We start from the raw sequence: 18,224 nt of genomic DNA on the forward strand, positions 1-18,224 counted from the left end.
TGGTGATAAATAATCTACATTTTAAATCAAGTACATTGCTAATAAATGATATTAAGCACTTAATAAATTATTATTAAAATGAATGAATGGATAGATAAATGTAAAAAGAGATTATTGCTTTTTTGAATAGAGATGGATAAATAAAATAAGTAAATAACTGATTGCTTAATGAGTGCAATGAGGAGAAAAGTGTGAAGTATAATCCCACTTTATGGACATGTTCATCCCTAAGTATCATATGAGAAAAAAAGCATACCAGGATTGTTAATTGATGAGAAGAGAAAGTTGTCAGGACACACTTAGAGCATAGAAACATGTAGAGAGTAAGATTTAGGCAAAGGAACTTGCATGAGTCAATAAATCAATATGAGAATAATTAGGTAGAGTGTGATGGAACACCTGTAGTACTCAGAGTTAAGACAGGGTATAAAATCCACTGCTTATATCCATTTGTATTTTTCAATAAACACACGTATATTATTCAGTAAACACCTATTTAGTGTCTGTTATGTGTCAGGCACTGTGCAGGAGAAAAAAAGTGTGCAAAATACCTTCCTCCATTGATATGTGGAAAGGCTTATTCTTGCATTTTGCAAATATTTATTGTGTACTTGCTACTATTAGGTGGCACCCACAGGGAACACTGCAATGAGAAAACTGGACAAAACTACCTGCCTCATAGGTTCTACATTCTAATGGTGGTATATTTGAGGGAGATGGTCTTTTTTTTTTTTTTTTTTTATTTATTTATTTATTTATTTATGGCTGTGTTGGGTTTTCGTCTCTGCGCGAGGGCTTTCTTTAGTTGCGGTGAGTGGGGGCCACTCTTCATCGCGGTGCACAGGCCTCTCACCATCGCGGCCTCTCTTGTTGCGGAGCACAGGCTCCAGACGCGCAGGCTCAGTAGTTGTGGCTCATGGGCCTAGTTGCTCCGCGGCATGTGGGATCTTCCCAGACCAGGGCTCGAACCCGTGTCCCCTGCATCGGCAGGCAGATTCTCAACCACTGCGCCACCAGGGAAGCCCGAGGGAGATGGTCTTTTAGAATAAAAGATTGAGACAAAGAAGGAAATAAGAGAATGGTCAGGAGAAACAGAAGTAAGAGTATAATTAAATTACCATAAATCTGAGTTTGAGTTTCATTAGTCTTCTATTAGGTGTCATTAAATAGTACTGAGGAGTACTTAAGGACCAATTTCATTTTCTAGAGATAACACAGAGTCATGAAAAATCTGAAACCCATCCTGGAAGTAAGATTGAGTTAGACATTCATAAAGAGAGAGATTATTGTGAGTTGAGTAACACCTATAAACTTGTTTGCACTGTACAAGCATAATATAAATACTAAAAGTAGTTTAATGGTTGAGGCCTGTAGAAACAGCCAGATCTTCTTAGTCCATCATCTGCTAAAACAGGCATGACCAGGAGACTTAGGATCTTAACCTCGACTTGGATCTGTAGCTTTTTATACCTTTCCCTATCTCAGGAAAACAAAAAAGGAAGAACGTTGGCTTAGAACAGTCCCAGTAAATGCCATGTGGGTTTACTATGGATATAACCTTATTTTTATTTTATTGAGTCAATTTAAATGGAAGCCAAGTATGGTTTTCTGTTTTGTGTTCTCCACACTACACACACTGACTCCACAGAAACAAAGAGCCTGCTCTCTTCCAGGAAAAGTCAAACAAAATTTTTTGTTTTAAAATTTGAATCCAGTTGATCTTCAGAATTGAGATTCATTGAAAAACCATAAAGAAAGGTAATGTAGAATGTCCCAACATTCAAATCTCTAGGCATCTAAATGTCACTTTATATACTTTATATTAACCATGGTGTTTCTGAATTATTGCTGTAATATTTCAGTAATGGGATAGAAGCTGTCAAGGTCAGAACAGCCTCATAAGGGAGATGTGCAAAGGGAAAGCATTAGATCTAAAAAGCACAATTGTAGCTGTTCTAAGGAACCTTTTTATGAAAGTAATGGACCAAATGATATTATGTAGAACTGTGAGATTCCAGAAAACACCATGTGGCAAGTTTGCTCAGAGATGAAAAGCGGTTTTTCCTTTCTGTGATCTTTATATTTTAGCACATAAAACACCTTGGCTCCTTTCATTCCAAGTAAAACGTATATTTAATATCCATAAAGCTTAATGAACGTGGCTTTTCTACAGAAAGACTGATTTAAACGACTTTAAATTGCATTTTTAGCCCACAGACCAGCAACATTATTTGCAATACTCCTGGTAGTCTGCAGGAGGAGCCCTGGGCTGCACAAATGGTGGGTGCAGCCTCCACCAGTGTGTGCCTCAAGACATTTCCTGTCTTGCTCTGAAAGGTCCTGAAAGCTGCATACAACCACGGGGAACATAGCTTGGTCATTACTCTTTCTTCCTAACTAAGATACAGAATGTTTTTTCATATTCAGTTGTTCAGTCAGTGGCCAAATTTCAGATCATGGGGTAAGTCTTCTACCTTTCTTTCTCATCACTCTACTCTGTTATAAAAGAAGCAAACAGACACACAGAAGAGAAAGCAAAACTCTTAGCAATGGATATTGAATTGTAACCCCACAAACCATCAGCATGTATACAGCATTCACAGTTCATTAAAAGTCTCTGTTGTCTGTGTTCTCTTTTGATCCTCCCACTATCCCTGTGAAGCATAGTTTATTAGCATCCTTATTTGGCATCTGACAACTCTGAAGTGCAAAGATATCACATAGCTGATGACATTACGTCAATAGGTGTTTGATACAGGACCCAATCAAGACCCCCTTATATTATATATTAAATAATATGTGTAATTTTTTTCTCTGCACTTATACATCCTACAAAAATATTTTACACATTTTTTTATAATACCATCGTCCCAGAGAGATCCAGGTGAGTTTGAACCTTCAGGAGCTGTGTAATCCTAGAGAAGACTGAAACACTCCACCACTTTTTTTTCTTTTTCAGAATAACGAGTATAAGTTTAGAAATTGATTTTTTTCCTTAAAATTTAATATCATCCCTGGCAAAGTATTCTATATAGATATTTGCATTTTAGTTCTGTGTAGGTAATAGTTATATTAATAGTGCCAAAGGAATGAACTTTTGAATCATGTTGCTTACTTTTTTCTTGTTTGTACTAGACCTGCGATAAAGGCTCTTGAACTCACACTTTCTTTAAAAACCTTTATGAAATCCCCAAATAAAGTCATATTAATATCATTTATTGTAGTCCCTTGCCATGTTTTATTAAGTCAACACATATACCTTGATGCATCAAAATGCTTTTTCAATGAAATCACTGGACTGCAAAATAATTGTTCTGTTTTTCTACATTTAACCAGCAATGATTTTTGCAATGTTTTTCTGTGTAATTAAATGTGTCTGTGAATCATTAATGCCATCTAAAAGAAAAACATCCATAAAATTGTTGATTTGACAGTAATATAAACATGAGGCATGAATGTTCTCAGGTTTTCTGAGAGGCAAAACCTCTTTTGGGAAACAATATTTTGCCACTATGGGACATTTAATTCTTAACCAAATACAAAGCTAATTACTCTAGCTTAAATAGCATTCAGAGACTTCTATTTTGGCATAGTATTTCAAATATTCTTGACTGTAAGATTATTCTCGATGATCAATAGTTTTTAAGAGCAAGCCCATCTTCAATTTAGAATAATCATGAACTTATTCCAAGAGGAATTTCAAATGATAACCATTATTATTTTGAACAATAATTAAATATCTCAAGTAAGATTAGCACAAGGCCAAACAAAAGACTGGTACTAGCACAGGAACAAGAATCAGTCAATATTTCCTATCTTTCAAAAATGTGTCTTTTAAAAAATTTTGTATTTGTTTTGTTTCTTTTGTTTTTGTTGAATTTCAGAAAGCCAATATTCTCTATATGGGGGAGGGAGATACCAATATTCTTTCACATACATTCCTCTTATTAGGCCAATTATTTTTCCCCCCAAAATTTTGGTTACAGTTGAGCAGAATATTTAGAACATTTAAGTCGTTTTTATTAACATAGTGTATGAGGAAAGGTATGATATTTCCATAACATTGACTTGACTTGAGATACCAGTTCTGCCATACTTAGCTGTTTAATTGCAAGAAAACCATTTGAACTCTCTCAAGCTTACTTATTCTTTAAAATAGAAAAACATACCTCACATGTTTCATAGATTTCTTAGGATGTGTTCAAAATTTTTAACAGTTCATAGAATATAATAAATGCACACAAAGTAGTAGCTATTTGCATATTCTTCTTACATGGAAGTATCTGGATCACTTGTTTACAGTGTCCAAATGTATTAAACAATTAGGTGATTATTCTCTTTGAAAGACACTATTTTTTAATCATTCACTCATTTAATAAACATTTATTGAACACTTATTATGTGTCACTACAGAACTAGGGATATAGATATAAGTAAAGCAAAACTTTTGCCTCAAGAGATTTACAGTATTATTAGAACCATAACAGTTCTTATTTATTGAAAAAACGTCATATAAAAAGAATTGCATTAAACACTTTTAAAACATTATATTTTAATGAAATATGTTTCATGAAACATAAACATATATTAAAATATATGTTTAATGAAAACTGTTCTCAAAGTCAGGATTTGAACCTCTATTATATTCTGACCTTTAAACCCAAGTTCTCGATTGGTACAACATAGTACTATGGAAATAGGAAGCACATTTTGATACAGGAAGACAAGAGCAATAATTAATTTGCTTAATGACAAATATCTACTTTTTTGCCATTTATTTTTCAAATGCATATTGATTTTGGAAGAGGAAAACAAATGGGTTTTATTTCTTTAATTTTTTCTTTAAACAATATATGTTTATTCTCTCACAGTTCTGGATGCTAGAAGTCTGAAATCAAGGTGTCAGCTCTACAGAGGAATCTTTATTTACTTCTTCTAGCTTCTGGTGGCCTCAAGCATTCCTTGGCTCGTGGTAGCTTAACTCCAGTTCGTGACTCTTCTTTGCCTCTGTGTGCTCTCCTTTTCTTATTAGAACACTAGTCATTAGATTTAGTCTACTCTAAATTAAGCATATCATCTCGATGTTCTTGCTAACACATCTGCAAAGACTCTATTTCCAAATAAGGTCACATTCTGAGGTTCTAGGTGGATGTGAGTTTTGAGGGACACTGTCCTACCCACACAATTTATAATCTGTAAATTATTATAGCAGAAATTTTGTATTAAAAATGCAACAATATATATTCATTTACTAAATTAATGCAATTTATTTTTCTGGGGCATATATAATACAAAATTTGTCTTTAAGTAAAATATGCCTTGAAATTTATTCTGCATGTCTATTACTATATGTGATAGGTATGCATGGAGTCGCAAATTTATGGATTACCTTATAGTCTCACAATCAAGTAAAGAATCCAAGCATATAACAACTAATTACAAAAAAATCATTTAGTTATATATGTGATGTGTAGAATAAGGCAAAAGAACAAGTATTCTGAATACTTATATCAGATGGATTTGACCAAATCTTGGAAATTGGATTCCTTGAGGAAGTAATGTCTAAATTGAGATTATAAGAAGACTAAGAATTAACTAATTAAAGAGAATTTATCTATGCTTCCACTATCTATGCTTTCATTGATTCTGAACAATCTCTAGTATAAAATCAGTTATTCCAATTTTCTGAGAAATGTGTTAGTTAACAGTCCTTTTGTTTATTCACTCTTATAGTATGACCTAATATCCCCCAAAGAGAAACCAATGAATTGCCCTGAGAGTAGGCAACATAACCTTACTTTTACATTAACTTTTCGCATTTAGATGCAGTTGGACAGAAACAGTAGGCAAACTTCAAGAGTAAAAAAACCCTAATTTGACCTCTAAACTCTTCTGAAAAATCTTGTTTTATAACAGTATAATTATAGGTAGAACTCATCCAACTTAACACTAAACTATAGTCCTTGGTAGATTTCAGAGAACTCTCATTTGTAGGGAAAAGCTTGTAAGTACTGTATTTATCCTAACATCATTGCTTTCATCTATTATGCATAAATGGACCTGCTGATGAAGATATATATATGTGTATATATACATATGTATATGTATGTTTTAATATATATATGTACAGTTAATATATATATATGTACATATATATATTAATCCAGCCAGGCTTTTACTATCTATCATGTACAGTAGGACTCCTAGGAGATTACTGCTTCTGTATATTTTTCCATTTCCTTGGTAATTCTGGGAGAATGGGGATTTTTTTTTTTTTTTACTTGTTCATATCACTTTTTTTTTTATTTAATTGGAGTATAATTACTTTACAATGTTGTGTTAGTTTCTGCTGTACAATGAAGTGAATCAGCTATATTTATATCTATATCCCCTCCCTCTTGGACCTCCCTCCCACTCCCCTCATCCTACCCATGTAGGTCGTCACAGAGCACCGAGCTGAGCTCCGTGTGCTATACAGCAGGTTCCCACTAGCTATCTATTTTACACATGGTAGTGTATTTATGTGAAACCTAATCTCCCAATTCGTCCCACCCTCCCCTTCCCTACTGTGTCCACGTGTCCATTCTCTACGTCTACATCTCTCTTCCTGCTCTGCAAATAGGTTCATCTGTACAATTTTTCTAGATTCTACAAATATGTGTTAATATACAATATTTGTTTTTCTCTTTCTGGCTTACTTCACTCTGCATGACAGACTCTAGGTCCATCCACATCTCTACAAATGACCCAATTTCATTCCTTTTTATGGCTGAGTAATATTCCATTGTATATATGTACCACATCTTCTTTATCCATTCATCTGTTGTTGCACATTTAGGTTGTTTCCATGTCCTGGCTATTGTAAATAGTGCTGCAATGAACATTGGGGTACATGAGTCCTTTTGAATTATGGTTTTCTCAGGGTATATGCCCAGTAGTGGGATTGCTGGGTCATATGGTAGTTCTATTTTTAGTTTTTTTTAATTTATTTTTTATACAACAGGTTGTTATTACTTATCTATTTTATACATATTAGTGTATACATGTCAATCCCAATCTCCCAGTTCATCCCACCCCCCCACCCCCACTTTCCCTGCTTGGTGTCCATACATTTGTTCTCTACATCTGTGTCTCTATTTCTGCCTTTCAAACCGGTTCATCTGTACCATTTTTCTAGATTCCACATATATGCATTAATATATGATATTTGTTTTTCTCTTTCTGACTTAATTCACTCTGTATGACAGTCTCTAGGTCCATCCACGTCTCTACAAATGACCCAATTTCGTTCCATTTTATGGCTGAGTAATATTCCATTGTATATATGTATCACATCTTCTTTATCCATTCGTCTGTCAATGGGCATTTACGTTGCTTGCATGACCTGGCTATTGTAAATAGTGCTGCAATGAACACTGGGGTGGATGTGTCCTTTTGAATTATGGTTTTCTCTGGGTATATGCCCAGTAGTGGGATTGCTGGGTCATATGGTAATTCTATTTTTAGTTTTTAAAGGAACCTCCATACTGTTCTCCATAGTGGCTGTATCAATTTACATTCCCACCAACAGTGCAGGAGGGCTTCCTCTTCTCCGCACCCTCTCCAGCATTTATTGTTTCTAGATTTTTTGATGATGACCATTATGACTGGTGTGAGGTGATACCTCCTTGTAGTTTTAATTTGCATTTCTCTAATAATTAATGGTGTTGAGCATCTTTTCATGTGCCTCTTGGCCATCTGTATGTCTTCTTTGGTGAAATGTCTATTTAGGTCTTCTGCCCATTTTTAAATAATGTTCTTTGTTTTTCTGATATTGAGCTCCATGAGCTGTTTGTGTATTTTGGAGATTAATCCTTTGCGAATATTTTCATTTGCAAATATTTTCTCCCGTTCTGAGGGTTGTCTTTTCATCTTGTTTAGACAAGAGTCTCTACAAGCTTGTTTCTTAAAACAGCAGACGACTGAAGTGAAAAATCTCAGTGACCATAACATTAAGGTTAATTGATGCTATTAAAAATTAAGTCAAAATATCTGAGTAAGATTGTCCCATGTGGAAACATGTCTACTTTCTGATAATATGGTTGACTGCTTTCTATGAATAGCTTCCATGGAATATCCTAGGAGCCCAGAGGGGAAAGAGGGAATTTAATAAATAATCCTCTGTCACAAACAAGCAAGTCCATATGAGACAATCTTAGAATAACAAGGTGACAATTTAATTTAATCTAATTTAATCAAACATAATCATATTTATATCTCTATTGTACCAGTAAGACCTTCCCTTAGATGGAGACTGTTTGCAACTTTTGTGGTCTCTTATCAATTAAACAGTCAACTGAAGCCCTGTTTCCAATATGATTCAATCATAACAGTGATTAAAAAGACTACAGAAAAGCTCCTCTTTGTTGGGTTAGCAGTTTTGCATACATCAGTTGGGAACAAATGCACATAATTCTGTTGAATACATGATGATACTCTTATCCTTCTATTTCCAGTATTGAAAACCAATTTAAAAAAAGATGTTTGCTTATATCCTCCACGGCTCTTAATTGGGCAAATTTTCCTCCTTTATTTTAAAGTATAATAACCCACTGCCTAGAAATGGTTGTATATTTGTCCTATACGTCCCTTCACTAGTGTCTGAAAAGCAAACTTCTTACCTGCCAATTGCAAAATTCATTTAAATTCCGATCACCAGACATAAATCAAGGACACTCTTCAAAGCACTGAGCTCATCTCCACAGGTTCATGAGTAAATTTGTCTTTTCTCCTAGAGCCATCTGTACCCTAGACAGAACGATTATGCAGAACATTTCCATACAATGTTAAAAGTGCTATAAAAACAACAGATATTTATTGGTTTCTCACTTTGTGCCTGGGACTGTTCCGAGCATTCTTCATGCACTAACTCATTTAATCCTATATACCATCACCATGGAAAAAAGTTACAAGGCAAATTTAAGTAATTGGCCAAATGTCACAAAACTAAAAAGTGGGGAAAATACCACCTTTTTTACACTTCAGACAAATCACTAATTAATATGTTTATACATTGGCAGAAATAATACTTACTGGTCCTCTGTGCTTTTTATCCTAACTCCTTCCACCTTCTGAAGGACTTTGTTAATCATTTTTTGTTTCTTCCACGTAAAACTTCTCTCTTAACTCCATTCTTCACATTAACATTTTTTAAAAATTTTATTTATTTATTTATTATTTTTGGCTGTGTTGGGTCTTCGTTTCTGTGCGAGGGCTTTCTCCAGTTGTGGCAAGCGGGGGCCACTCTTCATCGCCGTGCGCGGGTCTCTCACTGTCGTGGCCTCTCTTGTTGCGGAGCACAGGCTCCAGACGCGCAGGCTCAGTAGTTGTGGCTCACGGGCCTCGTTGCTCCGCAGCATGTGGGATCTTCCCAGACCAGGGCTCGAACCCGTGTCCCCTGCATTGGCAGGCAGATTCTCAACCACTGCGCCACCAGGGAGGCCCACGTTAACATTTAAATATGCTCAAGTCTCCTGTCTTACAACAAACAATAATAAGTATAGGAGTACATTAATGTCTTATACCAGGATTTGTTGTTGTTGTTATTGTTGTTTCAATACAATCTTTTTCTAGGAAATATTACCCTTTCCCAGGGCTTCCGTTATCATTAATGTGGCAATAACTCCAGATTTATAACTTCAGTTCTTAACTCTTGGTACCATGCTATAAGTGATCTTCAGTGTCCCCTGCTTCAGTGAATGGCATCTTTATACATCCATTATGCATGTCAGAAACCTAGACGTCACCCTACCTTCCAAGCCTCTCTTTCACTCCATTACAATATCCTGCAAGTTTTTACTTTCTAATTCTCAAATTTATCCACTTAGCTCCATCTCATATCACATGACCCTAGATCAAGCTATGACCTTTTTTCCTATCTGGAAAGAAATAGCCTCAAAATGGATTTCCCTTCTTTCACTTTTTCCATACTGCAATTTAGTATCCACTCTATAATGATGATGATTATTTCAAAACATAAATGTGATGAAGACATTTCTCCCATTAAACCCCATCAGTAGTTTCAAATATCTTCTTTGACAGAAATCTTTAGCATAGTCATCAAAGTCTGATACAGTCTGGTGCCTTACTACTGACCTGACAACACTGTCTAGTGTTTAAAATATTTTTTCAGGAAGAATTTCTGTTTCTTTAGCTAAAATTTTAAGTTGGGGGTCTTAGAAAGAACTGTTTCAAAGTATGAAATATGTAACTCAGAAAAATGCAAGAGAGTTTTTCAAGGAATTTAGTCTATTGTGCCTGCACTTTCTTCAATTTTCTAAGAAAATTATTCTTACCTGAAATTTGCTAGCACTAAGATTTAATGGGCATAATGCATGTGACGGTCTTTCTCAGAAAATGAACACAAAGAAAATGAAAAAGAGTGATTGGCAGAAATGTAAATTCAAGAGAGCAGAGAATAAACTGGGAAAGTATATGTCCGGATAACTATATGACACTAAAAGCTATTAAAGGTGACAGTGGCTTCATTCTTTGTCTGTGCTGTGTTTTATGCAAAATACACTCAGACTAGACCTGGAGTGACCTCTCCTCAAATGGCACAGCTTGGGGTTTTTGAATGCATCTCGGACTGGCATTATATTTTAGTCATTTTTGTGCTGACAGTGGCAACTGTATCTAATAATATAAAGACTGTAGATTCTGCCTGTATGATATTCAGGTCACTTCTACGCCACAGTTGTCTAGGTCTCTCTCTCTTAGACAACTGCGGTGTAGCCTGTCTGAGTGTACAAACTGGGGCAAGGGGTGAAGTGCTGGAGGAGGAGCTTCAAAACTTTTCGAGAAACAACTTTTGGGGTCCCTGGTAAGTGCAAAGAGAATCAATAATAATCACTCAAGAAGTGAAGGTGACTATGGTAGTACTTTCCAGATCATAGGTCATTCAGTCTAAGAAATCCTAGGGAGGGGAAAAAAGAAAATGCAGTTGAAATGCTTTCCACAGTGCCTTCTCCCGCCTCCACCTATTATATATTTTTCTTCAAAGTGTTTGCCTATAAATCCTGACCTTCCTGCTTGTAGTGTGAAGTCAAGTTACCCCAGAAATGGAGCTGTGCAAATATGGGATTTTCAGTCCTCCTGGTCTTGCAATTGTGTTTTCTTTCACTGCTGGCACTGCTCTGTCTTGCCCATTTTTATGAGGAGGTAAATGCAAACTCTTATTCACAGGGCCTTCTATAATGTCTCATGTATTTGAGACCTCAACTGTCAGAATTGTATAAAACTTTGACATAAACATAATCTCAGTGCTGAAAATTGACCCAAACTATTGCAGACTTTTAGAGCTGCATACTTCCCAGCTATGAGAAGGGAAGAATTCAACTGACTATAAAAAAGGGTTGTTCCACAGTTACTGATGTCTGAAGATGGAAAATAAAAGCTATATTAGGAGTTTTCTGTCCCCTTATCATGACAGTTTTTTAATCATAAATTGGACAACTACATGATTAAGTTGATATAAAAAGACATCTTTAGGAACCTTATGAATGAAGTATCTTTTGAGTCCCTATGTTATTAAAACAGTTTTCCTATCTATTCAATAAAAATGTAAAATGAGAATTATTAAATTTATTGAAATAAGTAAGCTAAAAACAATGAAAACACTCTTAGTAAAAGTTCTCCACATAAGCAGAAGCACCTGGAATGGAAACATAGTTGGTGCCATAGGGGTTTGACACTGAGGCAAGTAAGGAAGATAGGGTTTCTGGTTGTTTGGGATAAACATAAAAGCTGCTGAATTTATAAAGTGCAAAAATATCCTAGTGACCAAAAGAAAGAATAACTTAACAAGAGATTGACCTAATCTCTATTGTGAATACATCACCCACATGGTTTGTAGAAGGCTGGAGAACCAAAAGGAGATACAAGTGGGAACAGTGCCCATAGAATCAGCAAGAAAAACAATAACAAATTTGGTGTGTGTACTAAGGGAGAAAACATCTCTCTGTTGTGTTAGTAAAATGAGATTCGGTTAAATGGTGGGACCCAGGACTTTTGTTTAGGTGTGATAAACGGCACGCTATCAGTGAGCATATTTTAGAGTTTCCAAGATTAAACTTATCTGCGGTTCTTGGGAAGAGACAATGGAGCAGCTGAGTTTTTGCAGCGTTCTTCAGCCTTCCTTCTCTTTTTATGGTAATTTTCTCTAAGATACTTAATAAAATGTAATCAAATATGAGATCGTATAAACAAACACTCACATAAATTTGATTTATGGCATAAAAACTGACATAGAACAGCTCATGTGCATTAACAGTTGGAAAAGTAAATCTGTAACCGCCACAAAAGCAAGTGGGTACGTAATATTTGTTATGTCACAGGGACAGAGTGACAGATTCTCAAACAAATAATGCAAATTAAGTCAATATAATTAATTGGATGCTATAGTGAAATAGAAATTTTAAGCAAGCAGCATCTTAAACCATAGTAGATCCTCTAGGATACAGATCCAGAGCCATTGAGAGGAAATATATCATGATTCCTGGTCATCCATAAATCACCAGACAGAGGAGGATGGGAAGCATAGGAATCACTTTCTATTTCTGCTATAGCCTCTTTTTCACTTAATGTCAGGGAGTTCAAATGGATTTTTATGTGTAACCACCTTTAATCTTACTGTGAGCAGGCAGTATCATATAAACTGGTAAATTCCCACTTCCTTCAAAAACCTCACTACCACCTAATTACACATTATAAGTTGAGCATAAGGTCAGCTGGCACCCTATGAATAATTCAGTTTTATCAATTCATCTATATCAAAGACAATAAATTATGTAACATGTGCAAGTTAATACAGTGGAACTCACTTATGGTATTGAACATTCAGCTTACGTTTTGGTGTAACTAAATGCATGCCCAAAATAAAACATGGTCCTATAGAAAGATATTCCACTGTGATATGACGGTTTCAATAGAGGTAGCAACATGTTACCAAAAAAACAAAGACTGGAGGGGCTCTTGTTAATAAGACTAGAGTAAAATCTTGTATCTTGGGTTTGTTCATTTAATTTTTCATTAAATTCATTTATTCAATAAATTTGTATTGTTGGAATACTATGTTCTAAACACAGTAAAAAATGTTCAAAAAAATAGTTTAAAAAAATAGTGTTAAAAGTTTTAGAATCTGATGGAAAAACATGCAAATAAATAGATGATTATAATAAAGTGTGCTATGAGAGATAAAAACACAAGGTCTAGACATATGACTCTACATGTGCAGAATCCCCCAGTCACAAAAAGGGCATATAATTCCCAGAGCATGACTGGCAAATTGAGAGTAGGCAGTGTGGTAAGAGATGAGGATCCTTTGGGGAGCAAATTATTTAGGAAAGATGAATAAAATGGTATTTAGAACCAGGTTGGGGAATTAACCTTTAAAGGCAAAGGAACCATCTCTTCCCCTCATAAAGGGTTAAAAATGACTATAGATATACACTGAAACAGTTAGATTTATTGGGGACAGGATGTGAGGCGCCCAAGTGTTTTCACACCTCGTAGCCTAAAAGTTCTCTGTAGAAAAGGAGGCAAGATATTTTGATAACTGAGAAATGAGAAGGGATTAGCTAAGATGTTTGAGTATGAAAATGACTATTTGGAAGAGGTATTATGAGAAACGACAACAAGGTGAACAAGTAAATGATTGCTAATAGAACTGAGTGTCCAGTGAGTATGAAAAAAAATGTGTAGAAGCATCAATCTACATTGATGTATGATTTCCTCTAGCAAGTCTCAGCATCCTGAGGAGAGGAGGTAGATGGCTTTATTGAGCAACTTACAAAAATTTTTATGGCGCTTATGTCAGAAATCATATAAGCCAGAAAAGCAATCCAAACAACCATTCAAACACTTTGCAAACTTCAAGTAAGGTGTTGGTATGACTCACCACTGAGGCTGGGATTTATAGGAAATAAACTGAAGCAATAGGAATGGGAGAAAAATGAGGGAGGAGTTGAAAATCCAAAGACTTGATGAAGATAAATACTGTATAGTGGAAGTAATGAAGTGAGAGACTGAAATAAATGGAGGCTCTGATCAGAGATTAGTATTTTGAAATTTATTATATTGGAGGTAATAAAAATATAAGTGATGATAAAATGTAGCTGAGGCCAGGGGAATGGTTGTCTAAAGGAAGGTGGAAGTTGAGAGAACTGGGACCCAGGATGTCAAACACCCATGAGAATAAGGTGTCTAGTGGTCTAGCCACATATACTTTGAAGTCATTATAGAGGCTGTGATGATTTGAAATAAAAAAGAAATACTGTGAGCCGTGTGCCCAAGGGCCTCAACGGATGACAATATCAAAGAATGATAAATGGAGGTGAAGCTTCAAAGATAGGAAAGTTTTTGCGTGAGCCAAACAGCATTGCTTGGGAAGTAGCAATGAGAGTTAAGGAAGTGCAGATTCCGTCTATGACTAAATGGAGTGGGAATGAATGAAGCATGTCCCTGCAGGAGAACCCGGCAGGCACAGGGAGAGTCAGACTGTGGCGGAGTCCAAATGTTGAAAAAAATATTTGGATGAGAATTTATGCATGTTTAAAACGTTGGTCAGACATTGAAAAGTAATCAGGGGGAGGGAAATGCAGAGTAAATTAGGGATGATATTAGAGAAGAGGAAAGTTGATCAAGGAACTTGAATTTTACACATAGCTGTGAATGGAAAATTATGAAGTATGAAGAGCATTATTCAAAGTGTGGCAATGACAGGGCTGGAAAAAGTAGCAAAGTCCAAATAATGAAATTTAATAGACTGTGTTTATAAGTTTTTACTCTAACCTAAGAACGTTGGGGAGAAATTGAACATTTTGGGCAACAAAATGTCATAGTCCGATTCTCGATTTGAAATATTGTTCTGACTTCAGGGAGACTAGATTGGGGGCAAATGATGCTTGAAGTAGGGAGAACAAATAAGAGGCTCATGTAGCAAACCAAAAGAAAGATGATGATGGACAGATTTAGAATCACTGAGTGGGATGGGGAAAAGTGGGTCACTATAAGAGATGCTTCAGGATGATTACTTGACAGGATTGTCATGTCAAACTCACGGAGAAGTTGTCAGATGATATGTGAAAAATACTGATGTAAGTGACCCTGATGCAAAGTTTCGTTAAGAGTACTAGTTTTGTAGGTTTTATATATGCATTGATGTTCTGAGCCACCAAACTATCCCCGTTGTCACAGAGTCTGGAAACCTAAAAACTGTATTGCCCAGAATCCTTTGCCAGCAGGGTCTTATTTTATACTGCAACAGGAAAGTAAAGTTTTGGATTCAAAAATCAGAAGGAAATATATTTTCCTTCCTTTAGAGGCTTCAAGGAAGTGGGTGAACAGACTACATATATGAAGCTCTCATCGGCTTCCTGGAAACTTCCTTTGATTCTGGAGCTTCAGTGCTCCAGGAGTCTGAAATCATTAACAGTGATTTCCTGCATCACTTGCACTTCCTACTTGCATTAAATACAGCAATGCTTCTCCCTGGTCCAAGTTCTGCTAGCTCTTCAGATGTAAGCATCTAATTCCCTCTGTCCCCTCTGAGTTAGAGTCATTTCTGTTTTTTCCCTAATCAAACCCTTAACTGATTCAGAATTTTGTAAAATAAATGGCTCAGTGATGGGAAACTTGAATTGGTTAACTGACTCAGTCTTATTTGAAAACAATAATGAAATAATTACTAAAATAAATGAAATATTAGTAGGCTCCAGCATGCCTGTAGTTGCCTGAAAAGAAATGTTTCTTCAATGTATGGCTTTGAGAGACCACAATGATTATTGCAATAGCACCTAATAGAGGAAATAAAGCCTCTAAGTACTTTGAGATGGCTACTTCTGACTGTGTGGTTAGCTTAAAAAAAAAATTACAAATTCAGGGCTTTAAATTTTTGGCTTAAGGCAAGACCAGAAACAAAATTAAAAACAAGATTCTATCAATATTACTGCTTTTAAAAACTCTCTAGTGAGGTGGATGGACCTAGAGACTGTCATACAGAGTGAAGTAAGTCAGAAAGAGAAAAATAAATACCGTATGCTAACACATATATATGGAATTTAAAAAAAAAAAAAAAGGTTCTGAAGAACCTAGGGGCAGGACAGGAATAAAGACGCAGATGCAGATGTATAGAATGACTTGAGGACACGGAGGGGGAAGGGTAAGCTCGGATGAAGTGAGAGAGTGGCATGGACATATATACACTACCAAATGTAAAATAGATAGCTAGTGGGAAGCAGCCTCATAGCCCAGGAAGATCAGCTCTGTGCTTTGTGACCACCTAGAGGGGTGAGATAAGGAGGGTGGGAGGGAGACTCAAGAGGGAGGAGATATGGAGATATATGTATATGTATAGCTGATTCACTTTGTTATAAAGCAGAAACTAACACACCATTGTAAAGCAATTATACTCCAATAAGGATGTTAAAAAAAAAAAAAAAAAAAAGCTCTCTAATCCCCTAGAACCTCAGGGTCAATGTTAAAAATAAGACCAAAGTAAACCTTTCAGGGTCCAAAATTACAGTTCATGGATATTCACAGAGTCATTCATAAACTCTGTAGGGCCCTTATATGAAACTCAAAGCATTGAATGAAAGAAAAAATGTGACACAATAATTTAGAATGATGATATTTAGTAAATTCTGGTGATTATGAATAGTCTGAACCTCAAAATTTCACTGTCTTCCCTGGCAACAGAACCATTTCCTTCTCATCTGCCTGAGATCAGTCTCCTCATATTGGAAGACCCTATAATGAGGCAATTTGTTTATTTCAAAGGGTTGCTTCTCTTCAAGACCTATCCCCACCAAATTTCAGTGCCTACATACTGATAACAAAAGTTAAATCCCAGTTCTTTCTAAAGAAGTGGTTTCCTTCCAGCTTTCCCTGGAAGGAGGGAACATATAAACCAAAATAATTGTAATTGTTTTGTCAATTTATATCAAAAGAAAATTGGAGAGTATGTGTAGGAATGGATTTTGAGGGTGCATACCAGAGAAGAAGAAACATAATAAAATGCAGGGCTGTTGATAAACAGAACATGTCTCTGGTCCACCATATCAGAGTGAGAAGGAGAAGTAGCAAATACCGTAACAGACTTGGTAAAAATCAAGCTTGTCCTCACAAAAATTCAGAATGCAGAACCATGCCACTTTGACAAAGTTTTTAGATTTCAAAGCCTTGCCAAAGTGTCCTCCAAAATCAAAGAAAAATTGCTCTGCTTTACTCCCTATACCACTAAAAAGAGACAAGATTTTTTTGTTCTCTTGGGATTCTGCAAGCAGATACCACATTTGAGCATGCTGCCCCCAACCATTTGCCAAGTAGCCCAAAGCCACAGGATCTGAGTGAGGATGAGAGTAAGCAAATGCTCTGCAGGCAGTAGAGACTTGAGAACAAGATGCTCAGCCAATTAGACCCTGTGAAGCAGAAGATGCAAAGATGCTCAAAGTGTCTATGGCCAATCGGGATGCAATATGCAGTCACTAGTCATTTGAAGCAAAGCAATGGCCTCTTCCACAAACAACCATTTTCACTTTGAGCACCAACTGCTGGATTGCTATTATATTTGTACATAGTAACTAATTTTACGTTTTATTCTTCTTGTCTTCCCACATTACTTTATATGTGGTATGTGTATAGTGTTTTTATTTATATTTCTATTTTTTCTTTTAAGTTATAGAATGTAAAGATAGTTTGTAACTGAACAGGAAGTACAACAATCATTACACAGAGATGGATACAATAACTCATGGGATTTTGTGTCTCTCCTCTCCCTCCCCCCACCCACCCCAGGGTGAGGTGTGGGGACAAACAACCTCATTTGTATAAGACTGTTAGACCAGGGAAGAAAGAATATAGCAAAACATCCATCATCATGTTAGAGGGATACATGCTGTTGCTTTTATATTATTCTTAAGAGTTTAAATGTCAATAGAAGTATTTCTTAGATACCAGGAATCCAAGGGGGAGGACTGAATCACATATGGTTGTTGATATTTAACACTACCCCCATTATTCTAAAGGCTTTAGAATCCAAAAACTACACTTTCCAGTTTCTTGTCAGCAGAATTCCAGCTTAGATTTTAATAATAAGCATTTGTGTGAAATTAGGTAGGTAGAAAGCAGAAGTCATTTTTCTCTTCCAGTAGTGGCTCATATGTATGTACCTAGGCAGTAAGTGTAAC

This window comes from Balaenoptera borealis (genome assembly GCF_965194805.1).
Source record: "Balaenoptera borealis genome assembly, chromosome: 14".
In the NCBI taxonomy this organism is placed as follows: domain Eukaryota; kingdom Metazoa; phylum Chordata; class Mammalia; order Artiodactyla; family Balaenopteridae; genus Balaenoptera; species Balaenoptera borealis.